Consider the following 16,170-nt stretch of genomic DNA (forward strand, 5'->3'; position numbering starts at 1 on the left):
ATGACTTACCAGGGACAGTGCAACGTTGTCCCCTCTGTGAACCAGCTTTCACTCGGGTTCTTGGGCCCCACTCTAACGTCGTGGCCCACTAGCAGCGCCTCTCATTCTCTGCTCCCTTCTTTTCATCCCCCAGTCTCTAATAGCTGAAGTGCCGAGGCCTCGGTCCTTGGACTTTTTATATTTTCTAACTGCACTCACTCCTTTGTCATCTGATCTTGGGGCTTTTTAGTACCACCTATGTTCTAATAACCTGTTTGCAACTCCTGTATCTTCTACCTTCAAATATATCCACATTCTCACCATTTTTTGCCACCTCCATGGTTTCTACTCTAGTTCAGTGCATAGTCAGCTGTTTTCTAGGTTGTTGCAATAACCTTTCTAATGGCTTCCCCTGCTTCTGACTTGAAGCCCCTCCGTCCCTTTTCAACAGACAGCCAGGGTGGTCCTGTCAGTTTTCTGTTCAGTAATTCTATATTCGCTTTCCATCTCACTTGGAGTCAAAGCCATGTCTCCAACTCATAGAATAATACTCTTCTTCTCATGACTCTCTGACCTTTCCTAATGCACTTTCAGTCCACCTCCCTAACCCCCACACTAAAAAACACACACACCAAAAACACACAAATAAAACCACAAAAAAACTGGACCTCTTGCTGTTTTATAAATAATCTTGTCTCCTCAGTAGGTTTGCCATTCAGGTCACCTGTGCCTGGCATGCTTTCCCCCCAGTGATCCATGAAATGTGACTCCTTCATTTCCTTCAGCTCTCTCCTCAAATGTTCCTTTAATCAGGATGTGTCTCATGCCCATATCCTAATGTGCAACTCCTCCCAGATGTTTCTTACACTCCATTGCTGATTTGTGTTAATTTTAAGCTTAGCCGTTACTGTTTTTCTATATAAAATGCATTTTGTTAATATAATTTTTAACTTTTGTCTCTACCATAATCTCCGTATCAACAAGAACATTTTGTGGGAATTTTAGTTTTGTTTTCTAAGCACCAAACTAGTCCTAGCATGTAGTAGGCACTCACTAAATACTTACAAAAATAATGAATGAATGAATGAATGCTCTAGCTAGTTGCTGGATGCCTTGGATAACTTGCTGCTCCTCAAGCGGAATGAGACAGATCAGCATGTGGGGGGCTCTAGGCAGTGTTGTGGGGCTCCCCCTCTGTAGAAGACGAGGGAGAAAGCAGGGATGGGCAAATCGAAGATGGGTTGCAGGTGCCATCTCAACGAAGATCCCAGTCAGCAGCATGGTAAACTGTTTTGCAGGTTGGCTAGGAGACCATATCTTCATACTCTACCCACCAGCCACCAGGTGCAGGCTGCCCTTGAGTGTGAGATCTTGGTGAGGCAGCTTGACCAGCTTAGGGCAACTTCAAAGTGGGATGAGAACTGGGCCTGGCAGTTGCTAACACTCCCAGCAGCCGGGTGAAAAGCTTTCTTAATCCCGAAAGGGTAACTTTCAGGTGCCCACTGCACTTGCCCAGTATGCTGTGGCCACTTCCTAGAAGGCTCTTCCTCCTTAAACCACACAGTCCCAGTAGCTTCTTCAAAACCTTACTCATCTGCCAGCTTCTCCAAGAGGCCTGCCCGTTATCTATTTTAAATTAAAATATGCCCCCCCACACACACACACACATTTACTCACAGACCCATGTAATATACCATTTGTTTAATTATTCATTTACCATTTATTGCCTGTCTCCTCCAACTAGTAGATATACTCCAGGAGGACAGACGTTTTTGTCTCTTTTGTTCACGGAAAAATTCATGAGCACCTAGGACACTACACATAGTTCCCAAATACTTGTGGGATGAATGAATGAATGAATGAATGAATGAATGAACAAACGAAGAAATGAATTTCAGGCTTCTGACTGAGCTGACTTTGTGATACTACTAAGATTTCTACTAAGGTTATCTGGTGATAACCTTTTTGATTTCACTGATGCACAGGGAAGGGTGAAGCAGAGCCTGGCTACCTGGAACAAGCCTGCACTGCAGCCCACTGACAAGATACTCTAAGGCCATCTTTCACAGCAACTAGGAAACAAAATCCTGGAAAAGCAATGCATCCTATTAGAATACCCACCAACTTGCAGGAATAAACCTGGTTGCTTGAGGGTGAAGTAGCTCTAATGTCTTTGTTTTCAGGATGGGTGTAGCTCCATATTTTCTGAGGGGTAAGGAGACTTGGGGTAGGCTTGGAAGCTAAGGAAGCCTCGAATACCAAGCTGTATCTACCTATAGTTTTGCTCCAAGAGTTCATGCAGGAAAGATGCAATGGAGCAGACAGCCACCAGAGGGCACTGTGATACCTCTTTGTGATTAGCTTTCCACTGTAGGCTTGAAAGAGGCTTGGGGACAAGTTTTAAAAAACCTAAACATGGAGGAATAGTTTGCTGATGTTAATAATTTTACTTTACTTTGAAAATACATAGGGTAAGAAAGAATGCGTTGTATTTGGAATAAAAAATCGCAAAGAATATCAATTGAAATTTCACAGGTAAAAGATACACAATATCCTTTAAATGTCATGCAAATATACTAACCCTACCTCATAATTTTGAAACTGCTCATAAAAATGACTCTGAGATACAATTTTTCACCTATCATGTTTTTAAGAATCTGAAACTCTGCCTATCCAGGCAGTCTTACAGATTGTTGGGAGGAGCATTAATTTGGTTTGATTCTCAAGGAGGGAAATTTGGTCATATATTTGAAAGTTGTAAGTTCATTTACCTTCGACTTCCCTCATAGTCAAAAGAATGCATCTCACTGATGTGCCGCTTACATACTAGGTTACGTAAGCAAGGTGTTGTTGTTGTTTTGTTTTTGTTTTTCATTAAAGCATCTTAATAATAGCTAAAGTTTGAAAATATAAATGTTGGGGGAGTCTGGTTAAATAACTTATGATATATCAGAACAATAGAAAAACAGGAAGTGGAATATAAACAAGATGCTGTTTATTTACTAATATAAAAAGTCCTTTAAATTACTTTAGGTGAATAAAAGAAAGGCCCATAATAATGGACAAAACACGCCATCTCTCTCTCTTTTTAATTACGTTTTAGGAGTAAAGGATAATTATATATTTGTCTATGCAGAAATTTTACCAGGACACACAGATGCCAGTAAATGTGGCCTTATTGAGGGTGACAAATGGAGAGAGTAAGACTTTATCCTATATGCCATTTTGTGAGGCATAGATTCATGCAAGTTCATTACCTATTCACAAAACTACATAGATAGAAATTTCCCAGGGAAAACTTTTGGTTAGTCCTTGAGAAAATATTGGCAATCATCTGGTGTATCATTCAAATGCATCAGTTATAAAAAGGGGTTTGTAGTCATAGTTACCAAATTAGTTTGAAAGTTCCCAATTGCTTGAAATCAATTAGGAGGAGTCCTGGCAGCCTTGAAATGAATCAGGTGAATTCTCCAGCCAGGTTGTCCCAGGGAAAAGTTGCAGTGGTGCCTAGATTTTCCTCTGGGACCTCTTTTTCTTCTTCAGCATATTGACTTTCCATGATAGTTTTATTTCCCACTTCATACTGTTTATCACAGCTTGATCTGCCCTTTGGGCAAAGGGGAAATAAGTTATTGAACTTTTTCCTTACTTAGTAATGAAGGTATTCTAGTAATACATATTCATTTCTTCACGTAATGATTATTGAGTATCCACTATGAATCTGGCACTGAACCACCTGCTGAGGATACAAATCTCTCAGACATAACCTTTCCCGCCTTCAAAGAGCTCGCAGTCAGATGGGAAGATGGCAGCGTGTAATTGCTTGGAAGAGTGATGTGTGCCTTGGAAAGCCAACCAGAGGATGCTCTCCTTTTCCCGAGAGAGGGTGAAGATGGAACCATTTCATAGATTTTAAAAGATGAGTAGGAAGTATCTAAGGAAACAGAGGTTGGGATGGGGGGAGAGGCAAATTATTCTTAAGCAGAGGGGAAAAACACAGAAGTCAGAGATTTGGAAAAAAAAGAAACATGGCCTATTAGAAAAAGTGCTGGAGAGTTTAGTGTGACTAGTGTATGTTTGTTGACTTACTTTTGCATTTTGAGAGGAATTACTGCCTTTATTGCTACTATAATTAAGTACTTCCTAGTAGTATGTGTTCTAGGTAAATTATGCTATTTAATCATAACAATAGAATGGAAGTACTTATTGTTATCTCCATGGTGGAGATGATACTGAGAAATAGAAAAGTTAAGTGATTTGTCTAGAGTTGCACATAGAGGTAGAGCTAGCACTCAAGTTAACATCTGATTTCCAACCCTGTGCTCCAAAGTGTGAATGAGAGTGTTTGCTATGTCGCTTCTGTGCTCCTTTCAGATTCATATTTTACCTTTCTCCATCCTAATCTCTAACACTGGACTTGAGCCTGGATGTAGCTCATCAACAGTCTCCCTTGCACTTGGGATTCCAGTGTGGTTTGTCCCAGAGGTAGGGCAGGCAGAGGGAAAGGAGGAGATTGGAGTGTCAGGTCTTGGGCTCCCTTCCATCCTGTCATCTAGTGCTGCCTGGGACTCCCATGCATGGACCGCTGCTAATCTCTAGGCCTGTCAACCTGAGTCCTGGAAGGCACCCTCTGCTTCCTGTCCTTGTCCTCACAGGCATAAGGGTGATAACGTCTCTACTATACCTTCCCTTGTGATTTCCCTAACATACATCCCACCATTTTGTAAATAGGCTCTTTATTACACCTTTTTCAATTTATCTTTATTTGAAAGCACCATCTGACTTGAGTTGGCACTGGATCAGTATTTAAGAAATCATCATTGTTATTATCTAAGGGAGAGTTGATGAAAGTTGAGTGTGACACAGAAATGAAGGGGATAAATTGGATCTCAAAATGATATGAGAGAAATCCGAATTATAGGAGAGAGCTACAAGGAAAGAACAATACTCTTCAGTATTCTTTTTAATTTTAATTCCTCACACAAGGATATTTTTTATTGTCGGTTTTTTGTTTGTTTGTTTGTTGAGAGAGTGAGAGAGTGAGAGAGTGAGAGAGTGAGAGAGTGAGAGAGAGAGAGAGAGAGAGAGAGAGAGAGAGAGAAAGAGAGAGAAAGAGAGAGAAAGAAACAATGATGTGAGAGAGGAACATCAATTGGGTTACCTCCTGCATGTGCCATTGTGCCATGACCAGGAACTGAACCTGCAGCCTTTTGGTGTATGGGAGAACACTCCAACCAACTGAGCCATCAACCAGGACAAGAAAAATATTCCTAAGGTTTCAGTTCTGTAAAGGAGTTCAAGTGGACCTACATTGCACCTTTCACATTATACTGCACTGAGGAAAACAGACTAAATTATTCACATTATTACAATGGTTCCCAACCGACATTAAAACAGAGTTAAGGTCTACATACGTCCATGTACATGGAGCACATTACTCATTTATGGAGGTGGGGAGGGGAGTTGGTGCCAAGTATCTGATGGTGATTCATCAACACGTGATGAATATCAAGTAGGTATGACAAGAAGTAAGAGCATATCCTGGCAGGTGGCTCATGCAGTGGGGTGTATCAGCCTGCCCCATCTTCTTCCTTCTGAGGATTCAGGGAGGCAGTCAGCCTGGGGGGTGGGGGGGGGGGCTCAGGGAGGCAGTCAGCCTGGGGGGCGCGGCTCAGGAAGGCAGTCAGCCTGGGGGGGGGGTCAGGAAGGCAGTCAGCCTGGGGGGTGGGCTCAGGGAGGCAGTCAGCCTGGGGGGGGGTCAGGAAGGCAGTCAGCCTGGGGGGTGGGCTCAGGGAGGCAGTCAGCCTGGGGGGTGGGGGGGGGCTCAGGGTGGCAGTCAGTCAGCCTCAGGAAGAATGGCAGCAACTAGCAGGATCCCTGCTTTGGAATTCAGTTCAGAGTCCAACTCCAGGTCCTGGAAGAGGACAGAGGCAAAGGCAAAAGAGGTGCTGGCAGGGCAAATGACAAGGCTGGCATGTCCCTGCATCTCTGGAATGTTTGCCTAAACCACCCCGCTGTGCAGCAGCCTGGAGCAAGGCTGAGAGCACTGAAGGTCAGGTGGCTCTAACTGCAGGGAGTGAGAGTCCCTAACACATCCATCCACACAGGCAGCCAGCTGTGAGTTTCTGCCACGCCTGTGCTTTCATCATGTGGCCAACATGTCTATTTCCCCTTATGTTCCGAAGCAGCAACATTCTGGTGCGTTTGAGGAAACTCTGCTCTCTTCATGTGTGTCTCTCAAGTTGTGGGACGTAAAACAGGGCAGGCATAAAACCAATGGCATTACATTATTAAATTCCATTTCCTATGAGATTCCTTTTCATGACAAAAAAAAATAAAATAAAAGGTGGGGGGAGTTCAGAAAATGAAATATAGTCAACATTGGCTTCTTTCTAGGGTTTAAAAATATATTTAGACTTACAGTCTCTAGGATCCATACATAGAAAATGACTTCTTAAATTAACACATCAATTACTTATGGATAAGAATGATTGCACTGAAATAATAAATAACTTTTATAAGGAACACTTTACAGGAGATAAACTATAGATGGCTTCTTTGACTTATACAGGTGCTATATTAATCATTGGGGTGTAAATTATAGAGGTGAAGAATTTATGCTTCTTTCCTTTGTGTTGAGCATTCTGATAAATGAGTGTCTAATGTGACAGGGAAAGATAACATAATGAATATCTTATTGTGCTTGAAGGAACATGAAAAAATAAAACCCTGACGCTGTATTCCGTTCCAGGGAGAATAAAAAGGCAGAAGTCCCTGGCCTGCCATTCTCCAGTTGAGGGTGTCTGGCTGACAGCATGTTGGCACCAGCATCGAGGGACGCGATGGGCTTCAGCTCCAGGTGAGTTCAGGTCTCCCAGACACAGCAGGTGCTGAGAGAACCCTTACCCACAGAGTTCATAAAGTATCTCCATCCAGCCTTCCACCCTTTCAAAATATCGGGCTTCTGCATTTTTTAAAAGATTGTAGGTTTTTTTCAATTCTATGGTGCTTTGAAGTCAATGCATATTCTCTTCTTTCTGCTTTTGACTTTAAGTGAGAACAGGTAACTATGACCGAGTTTCCTATGCCTAAACTACAAGTAGAGTGAAAGATAAAACATCACACAGTTATTTGGGGGTAATGAGGGAAGGCTATTTATAGAAGGGACCAGAGTGGGAACCTGTGGTGGGCCAACTCAGCCAAAGGTTAGGTGAGCCTCAGGAGGGGGCCGGGGTGGCGAAGAATGTAGAAAAGACAGACAAAGAGAATAAGCTGGGTCTAGGTGGGTCTCCTGTACCTGGCTGAGGCCACAGAGAGAGATCCAGAGGCAAGCTGAGCCTTTATTTTATAGCCAGAGGTAAATAAGGTAGTGGTCACTATAGTCACAATGTTCTTGTGAGTTTCACTTGCTTTGGCAGCACTTGCTGCACCTCCCACAGCCCATTAATTACCAGATAAGATCTAGGGAGGTCATAAGGTCAAGCCTAATTATGCTAAGTGGGCTGTGCCCTCTAAGCTGGGACTTGTTCGTGGTTTTGCCAACAGGTCAGTCAGAGGCTTAACCCTATAGCCGCTCCCTACAGGAACCCAGCGTCATTAGCATTTTGAAATTATAGATTGTTTCATAGCCTTTTAAATATCTTTTTAAAAAATATGTTTTTATTGATTTGAGAGAGAGAGGAAGGGAAGGGATAGATTGAAACATCGATGAAAGAGAAACATCGATCAGCTGCCTCCTGCATGCTGCACACTGGGGATCAAGCCCAAACCTGAGCACATACCCTGACCGGGAATTGAACCTGTGAACTCCTGGTTCATGGGTTGACACTCAATCACTGAAGCACACAGGCTGGGCTCACAGTCTTTATAACAGCAGGCACTGCGGGCTGTTTCTCTTGAGGACCTAAAACTTCATCACTGAGTTACACAATTAGAGCAGACAGATAATTCCATAACTCAAAAGACTCTTTGATTTATGGTTTTCAAATTATAAGAGATCAGAAGTAATGGCCACATATATCCTTTGCTGCACAGATTCTGATTATGATCCTTCTTGAGTTTGTTCCTTCAGGAATCTGTTGTCAGAATGTATGTATCACTAGGGACATTAATATGAAACTTCTTGGGCTGAAGAGAATAATAGACTATAAGTTTAGGAAATGAAAGATATGTTATACAGCTTTTTAAAAATCATTTTTTATACTTTGCAAGACTTACATAGGTCTACATGCATGCCATTGCAATTCACATAGTTTCAACGATTAATAGAGAAGGTAAGCTGATCAAGACAAATAGGGCAAGTGCTATAAAAAGATACACGGAACGTGCAATGAGTTTTAGTCTATTTATCATATATGTTAATCCCTCCTTTGACACAGCAATTCTATATCTAGTGATTTGATGTAAGACAATAATTAGGATGTCTAAAAAGATTTAAACAAAAGATGTTTCTCATAGCCTGTTTTAATAGCGGTGAAAATGATAATCAGCCCAAATATTTAATTGTGTAGAATATGAATATATATCTATTTTTCAAATAGTAAATTTCTATAGAACTATCAAAACAGATGCTTTAGAATAATACTTATGACATGGAAAAAGGAGTAGGCACATTTTTTAAAAATATATTTTTATTGATTTCAGAGCAGAAGGGAGATGGGGAGAGAGAGAGATAGAAACATCAGTGATGGGAGAATCATCGATGAACTGCCTCCTGCATGCCCCCCACTGGGGATAGAGCTGGCAGTGCGGGCACTTGCTCTGACCTGGAATTGAACAGTGTCCTCCTGGTTCGTAGATTGATACTCAACCACTGAGCAACACTGGCTGGGCCACACTTCTTAATTTAAAATAGCAGCATGAAAAGTATGTTTATAGGACAACATTGATGTGTTTATAGAGAAACTAGAAGGAAAGAAACGTACATGATGGTTTTTACCATTTTTACTTTTAACTTGCTGTTTTTCCCTGATATTTTTCAATAAATGTTTTACTATAATCAGAATAAAATAAAACTTAATTGTGAACATTAAATAATTAATATTTATAAGATAAAAAGGTTATAGACAAATCTATAATAATAAAAGCATAATATGTTAATTAGACTAGATGTCCTTCCGGACGACCTTCTGGATGAAGCTGGGGCTGAGAGGGAAGCCCAGGTCCCAGGTGCCATAGAGAAGCTGGTCCCGGCAGCTGGGGGAAGGAAGGCCTACTCTTGCATGAATTTTGTGCATCGGGCCTCTAGTAAGGTTATGAAATAGAATTGGAGTAAAGCCCTGTATGTGTGTAAAAGTAAAAGCATATTTATGTAGTTTTTATTTATAAGGAAAAATATAAAACTTTTGTTTAAGTAAATGAGAGTTTGGGAGAGTGGAGATATTTCTGTTAGTAAATGTATAAAGGCCCCAAAGAAAGAATGGCATTTGAGTAAGGTTTTGAAGGCTAAATATACAGAAATGGGCTTTCATTTTTATGGATAATAACCAATGTTGATCTGTTGAAGTGGATAAATGTACATATTATGCTCACTTACGTTGTTCTACTTTTCATTTTGTAGACAGTCATAGCATAAGTGCTACACATTGCAGAAATTTGAATATTATTATACTTCTTTAAAGCTTAAACTAAATCAATTTGATATACTAAGTGCTATCTTTTATTATACACTTACTCTTTGTAAATATTGCTGCATTTAAAACAAAAATTACATCATTGTGTAAGTAATTGCAATAAGAAAATATTCATCAAATCTTTGAAATTACTTATGCTTCATTTCCACATTCTGCAATTTTAAATTTTTCTTACTTTAGTGATACATGAATATTTTGTACATTTACTTATCTGAAAATCATAGAAGAAATGACTCTTAATTTCTTGGTATCTATCTTCCCCATCAACTGTGGGCTTCTAAGTCCATCTTTTGCCCTTTTTAGTCTTACTATATATTCTTCATAATTCTTCTTCTTGCATTTTCCATCCCAGTATGTACCTTATAATTGTGTGAGCTAACATGAAGTGGAAACTAGAAGCATGGCAGAAAAAAATGTGTACAATGGTAGTTTAGAGGTGTCAGCATGCCAACATGGGTGTGGGTGGACAGAGTTGGGCTCAAATATTTATCCTGCCGTGAATGAGTTAAGAAGCTCAGAGCATACTATTCTTTTCAAGCCTCAGGCTTAATTACTAGTTCCAAGTTGTCCCGATTCTATAAGTCAACTAATACAAATGTTTGTGGAAGCCTTTTGGAAATGTTTAAGCACTTTGCAGTTGTGAGTATTGACTGGTGTGACTGACCATAAATAATACACACGACTTACCAAACCACACATGTGTGCGTATATGCATGTGTATGCATCTAGAGAGAGACTATTTCTACTAAAAGTGGAAGTAGTTGTTCCTGTAATGAAATCACTTTTGCTTTTTAGTAACGAATGCTCAAGTACTTGTAGAGAAAGCCACCGCCTTTTCACTTTAATGTATGGGGCTTGCCCATCAAATCGGCCTGGGTCAATAGTCCTGGAGGTGTTCTCTCTGCCCTTTGATCACAAAGGGAATTCAACTCTGGACAAAATCCCAAGTTAATGAGCTTGGCAGCACAGAGCCGCTTCCTTTTGTAAAGTCCACTCACAAACTAAATGTGGTATGAAAATTAAGACAGAATATTAAGGTGGCATTGATTCATTGATCTGAAAACTATTTCTAACCATATAATATTAATAACACTTGTGACCTGAAATGTAAGCTGCAGCTATATCACACAACAAAAATAATTTAAGATTGCCAACAACTCTAGTAATAATTGAATTTAACAATTGAATTTACATGTACTTGAATTACTATAATGAGGATATATTGCAAACTATAATAAAATATTGGAAATTATAAAAGATGAGATTTTGTTCATACAAATCAGTATTCAGTAGTCATTTGAAAATGTGTGCCTAGAATAAATAAAAATATATTTCATACTGGTCGCACTGAGTTCCAAATAATATGTAGTAAAATCTGGAAAATTAGATCATCACCAATCCAAACGCTCAGCTGTTTTGTGTGTGTGTGTGTGTGTGTGTGTGTGTGTGTGTGTGTGTGTTTCTGTTCTTGATTTACATTTCATTCCAGTGACATGAAAAGTGACCAGAGCTAAAATAAATAAGTAAATAAATAAAATAAAATGAGACTGACTTTCAGAAGTATGGTATTCAATAACTAAAAGATGCAATCATTCAAAAAATTTAAGCATTTTCTACATACCTATAGAAATATCCCTGGACCTATAGGAATATAGATATTAATAAAGTATTTCTATCTTTGAGTAATTATCATCTACAAGAGGAGATATGCTGTATAGAGAGATGGTATATTAAATAGTACTATTAAGTAGTACTGACATAGTATTTTATGCATATATGTATATCTGATATACATATATGAATATCTCATATGTATATACATATATTCATATTTATATTCAGATAACTACTTATTAGTGTTGGATGCCAGAAGATAAAGGGAGATCAAGAGCTAATTGTTTTCCAAAATACAGACAACACTTCATTTGTGTTAAAACAATGAAAAAGGCCTCTTAAATGAAGCAGAATTTAATGTCAATTCAACAGAAATGATGTGCAGGTTGGGGGTGGCATTGTGGATGGAGGAAACAATATGTATAGAAAAATGACTTCAAATGTGAGGAGACAGAACAGAACAGCTAGGGATTCTGCTTTAGGAAAGGGTAGTAGTAATGAAGAGAAAGGGTGGAGATTGATTTTGGTGATCTTGCGTATTTGCCCAAGGAGTTTGCTCTTTATTTCAGGATCTTCCTCCAGTGATCTGTAGACTTCACATTGTGCTGGACCCCAAGAACGTCACAAGTACAACACTTATAAATATTTTTTTCTAGAGTCAGAGGTATTACTACTCAGTATTGGCATAGGGAGGGTGCTTTCACATGGGAGAGTGGGGTGGTCAGGATGTTTTTGCACTAGCTGTCTCTCATGCAATTTTAATTCAAAATAATCAATATGACATAGTGACATATTTGGGGGCTGGGTAGATTCTCTCTTCACTTTATCTAATATGTTCTATTGGGTTTTAAATTTTATTTATCCTACTTTTAATTTCCAGTAACATTTGTGTTGATTATTACAGCACGTGTTTTTGTCTTATAATCATAGCACTTATCCCAATGTTTTTGTTGTTGTTCTTTAATTTTCTGTATTTTATCTTAGGTTGTTATTGTAGGTCTTAGCTACAGGTCTCAGTCATGTTGCAGTTTTGATCAAATAACTGATCTTTTGTTCCCCATTTGTCTGTCATAGTGGGGTTTTAGAGGAGGAGCCGGGGTAATTTAACTGCCTGCTGGTGTTCTGGAAACCAGGCAGGGGGAGGGGGTTACATGTTCCTTGGGGAAGTATGCCAACTTCATGTAATAGTTCTGTCCAGAGTCTAAAGTGTACCAGGTTTATTTTCTCCAGAGAAAAAAAGACTTAAAATACCGTGTTCGGGGTGGAGAGGTGATGGGAAGTGGAGAGGTAATTTGCTAGCTGTGGGGGCTGAGAGAGCAACCACGTCAGAATTTTATGAATTTTTCCCTTTTCAGGACTGCACCTCACCCCTGTCTTCTGAAGCTTTTAGTTCTTCCAAGTATGTACTGGGCTGCTTGGACTCTTCTGTGGTGACTGCCTGACTTCTAGTGTGGACGTCACCCTGTGGGCACACGGGCAGTCCTTTCTCAGCTCTGCTACGTCACTCATCATTTCTCTCTTTCTTACTCTCCACAATTCATGGGACGTAGCACCCTGATTGAGAGCGTGGCTCTGAAACCAGACTGCCAGGGTTCTAATCATAGCTTTACCACTTACTGAAATTGGGATGATTTGCAAGTTGCTTAGTGGTTCTGTGCCTCCATTGTCTCATCTGTAAAATGGAGATAATGATAGGGATGTTACAAACACTAGATGAGTTAGAACAGTGCCTGACATACCGTTGGCTGCTTGTCAACTTTGCTGTTGTTGTCATCTCTCTTTCACTCACATTTCCACTTTCAATTCTAAGCCTTCATAAGTTGATTTTTTAAAAAATTATTTTGCTGTCATTTGCCTGAGGTTTTGGGAAAGAGAAGAGATTAATACCGGTGGCCAAATCATCCGTTTTTTTTTTAAAAAAATCAAAATTATTAAGGCTTTTAATTTTATTCTTCTCATTCCCCTGCCAATTTCCTTTCCTGGAAAATTACATTTTTGTGTAATTAATACATTCTCTTTTGGTATACTCCCTAATTTCATCTTGAGAACAAACAATAATAATTTTTAAAACACCCAGGTTAATTTCAGGGTTTTATTTATCTACATGAAAAAAACACTCATTCTGTTTTCCAAGATACTTTATTTAGAAGTATATGTGTGAAATCTCATAACCTCTGCTTATGTCATGGACTATTATTTTGAGACATTGCCATTGGTGTGAGAACTTATGTACAGGATGATTTAAGGACACATCCAATTAATATTGTAATAAAAACTTTACCCAAAAAAGGGGGGATCTTATTTTGCTGTGTGTAACCTATTAAACAGGCAATAGAATCCCTATCTCCGGCGTGCAGATATTTGTTATAGAAATTCAGTTATTTAAATATTTATGAAATGAGAGTTGAGAGCAGCACTTTTGAAAAGCAGTTAATAATGAACAGACATCAGGGAGCTGTCATTATTACAGCAAATGCTTTTCAACTCCAGTGACTTCAGTGGTGCCGGAGCAGGCCATCACATTTAATTAAAAGCCGTCAGAAAATAAACTGAGAAATTGAACTGGAGAAAGCTGTCCTTTGGCAGGAGCGAAGGCAAAAGGAAAGCAAGGGAGGGAGAGCCTTGAAAGTAATAATGAATTGCGAAGCCCTACTGCCTGCAACTTGTAATGCGCTCTGTCAGATTTTAGTATCAGTTAAACTAGATTAATAGAGCAATTGCCGATTCTCTATCTTAAATCCTGCTCCCTCCTTCCCCTAGTATAGGCTCTCATGATAGATGGAAGCCTGAGTGGGTCAAAATTTCAATTCATTTCCCTGCTCAGTCACTTTTTAAGTAATCCTGGCATCTAAATTTGCTGGACACCAGCATTCTCTGTGATATTTTAAAAGCAGAAATAAATTTAGTTATTGACAGGCTTGCAGCTCTTATTTCCAGAGAGGCTTATTTCCTTCTTATTCAACAGACTGAGGGGCGGGGGGGGGGGGGGTGGGGGGTGGGGGGAGAAATCTCCTGGAAGGCAAGCGATCGACATCTCCTTCTACCACTAGGGGCTACCAGAGGGAAGTGAATGACAAAGAGATCACACATTTGTGGTAGCTTTAAACGCCCAGATTTATGTGACTCCGCAGAAGCAGTACCACAAGGACAAAAAGAGTTTGCCCTCGATCATTTTCTTCGTATAACAATGTTCTTTAATGAAGCTAAAGCTTCCCCGCTGTGACCTTATTATGTTTTTCAGCATCAGTGAGAAATAGATTCCTTCGGAATTGTGAGAGAGCTCGTGAAACAGCAGGGATATTGAGATAGAGGATCAATTACTTTTTTTGCAGTAATTTTGAACTTGAAATGGCTCGAGCACAGCCGATGTAGACAAGAAGACAAACTGGCTTATTGAAAAGCTGTGTGCAAATGACACAAATCACAAAAAGCTGAGGTTAACAAACTGTTTTTGTTGCCTAATCTCTTCTCAATACGATTACACAGCATCCCTTTATAGATTCTGTCCCAGAAGAAGCGAACAGAAACGGAAAATAGAATTTGTCATCGATTTACATGTAAAATGTTAAAACGTATTTAAGAATCTTTCTGAAAACCGCTACATCACTGCTTATGGGTTAAATCGCACTCATTTTCATCCGAAGAAAGGATCTCGGAGCTATTGGTTATGATGGGAACTTAGAGGCCGAGATGAGGATGGAGACAGAAAAGCGTGTAGGGGTTATGCATGCAGTAGATTATTATTGTATTTATGAAATGCTCTAATTTGTGAAGTGCTTTCATGTCTGTTATGTCATTCAGTTCGGGCAACAGTCCTAGGAAGGCGTGAACTCAAACAGGCATTGATGTCGTACAAATGCTACAGTTAAGGGACACTGCGGCTCAGGCGCGTTCAATGATTGGCACCAGGGCTTGCAATTACCTTACTGGTAGCTGGCACCTGCACCTGAGTAATAGCCAGTATTCTTTCTTTCCCTTTAGTTTTCTTTTTAATCTGTTAATTGATTCTTTTTTTCAGAGAGAAAGGAAGGGGGAGGGATACGGAGATAGAAACATCAATGAGAGAGAAACGTCTATCAGCTGCCTCCTGCACACCCCATACTGGGGACTGAGCTCACAACCAGGGCATGTGCCCTGACCAGGAATCAAACCTGTGACCTCCTGGTTTCTGGCTCCATGCTCAGTCACTGAGCCACACCAGCTGGGCTGTTTCTCTTTAGCTTTTGTAAGAACTGCCATCTATTAATATGCAAATCGTTTAGCTGTAATGAAGTCAGTGTTAGCAGAGTGTATGATTTCCATTTCCATCTGCTGCATTGTGGCAGGACCGCCTCATTGTGCTGACATGGGAGGCTCATGGTCAATGTACCTTTAGCGAATGGAAACTCCTACGTGTACGTCATTCAGTGACTGACCTGCACCACACGCAGGACTCCACAGCCGCCCAAGGGATGGGAAACTGGGAGAGCTGGGTAAGGGCTGTCGGAGACACTTCTTCACAAAAGGGGACATGATTTGAAAGCCACATTTTTCCCTGGCCATGGACTTTGCTGCCTGAAGGGAGGTTGAGGTGGGGCTTGGGCAAGAATGTCAATCACCCTAGTCATTGAGATTGACTTAGAGAAATTGCTGAGGGTCCAGGTGATAGTCTTCTCCTTAAAAGGAAGAGAAATGAACTTTCATGATTCAGATCACAAGAGAATGACTAAATGGAATGAAAGAGAGTGGAGGAGTAAGAAAAAGGTGCTGAGATCTCAGGGTGAGGAGAACCTACTGAGAAATTAGGAACAAAAGATAGCTAAATTTCAAGTAAACTTGTTCATATTCATATAAATCAAATGTTGTCATTGATTTGGATATATGAACTTAAAAAAGCTATTTTCTAATGTTTGATGTGAGTTTATTAAAAGGCTGGTAGCTAACTTTCTACTTCTCAACATAAGAT

General features: G+C 39.9%; 1 protein-coding gene across 1 annotated transcript in view; it reads left to right on the top strand.

Moving 5' to 3' along the window:
• PTPRD (protein tyrosine phosphatase receptor type D) overlaps nt 1–16,170 on the top strand; it is a 2,145,631-nt gene that overhangs the window by 630,312 nt on the left and 1,499,149 nt on the right. The window contains exon 4 of the mRNA XM_081103407.1: nt 6,731–6,838. The gene's annotated coding sequence lies outside the window, so the exon portion shown is untranslated. The remainder of the gene's footprint in view (nt 1–6,730; nt 6,839–16,170) is intronic.

The sequence above is a fragment of the Myotis nattereri genome, assembly GCF_964212035.1.
Source record: "Myotis nattereri genome assembly, chromosome: 12".
Lineage (NCBI taxonomy): Eukaryota > Metazoa > Chordata > Mammalia > Chiroptera > Vespertilionidae > Myotis > Myotis nattereri.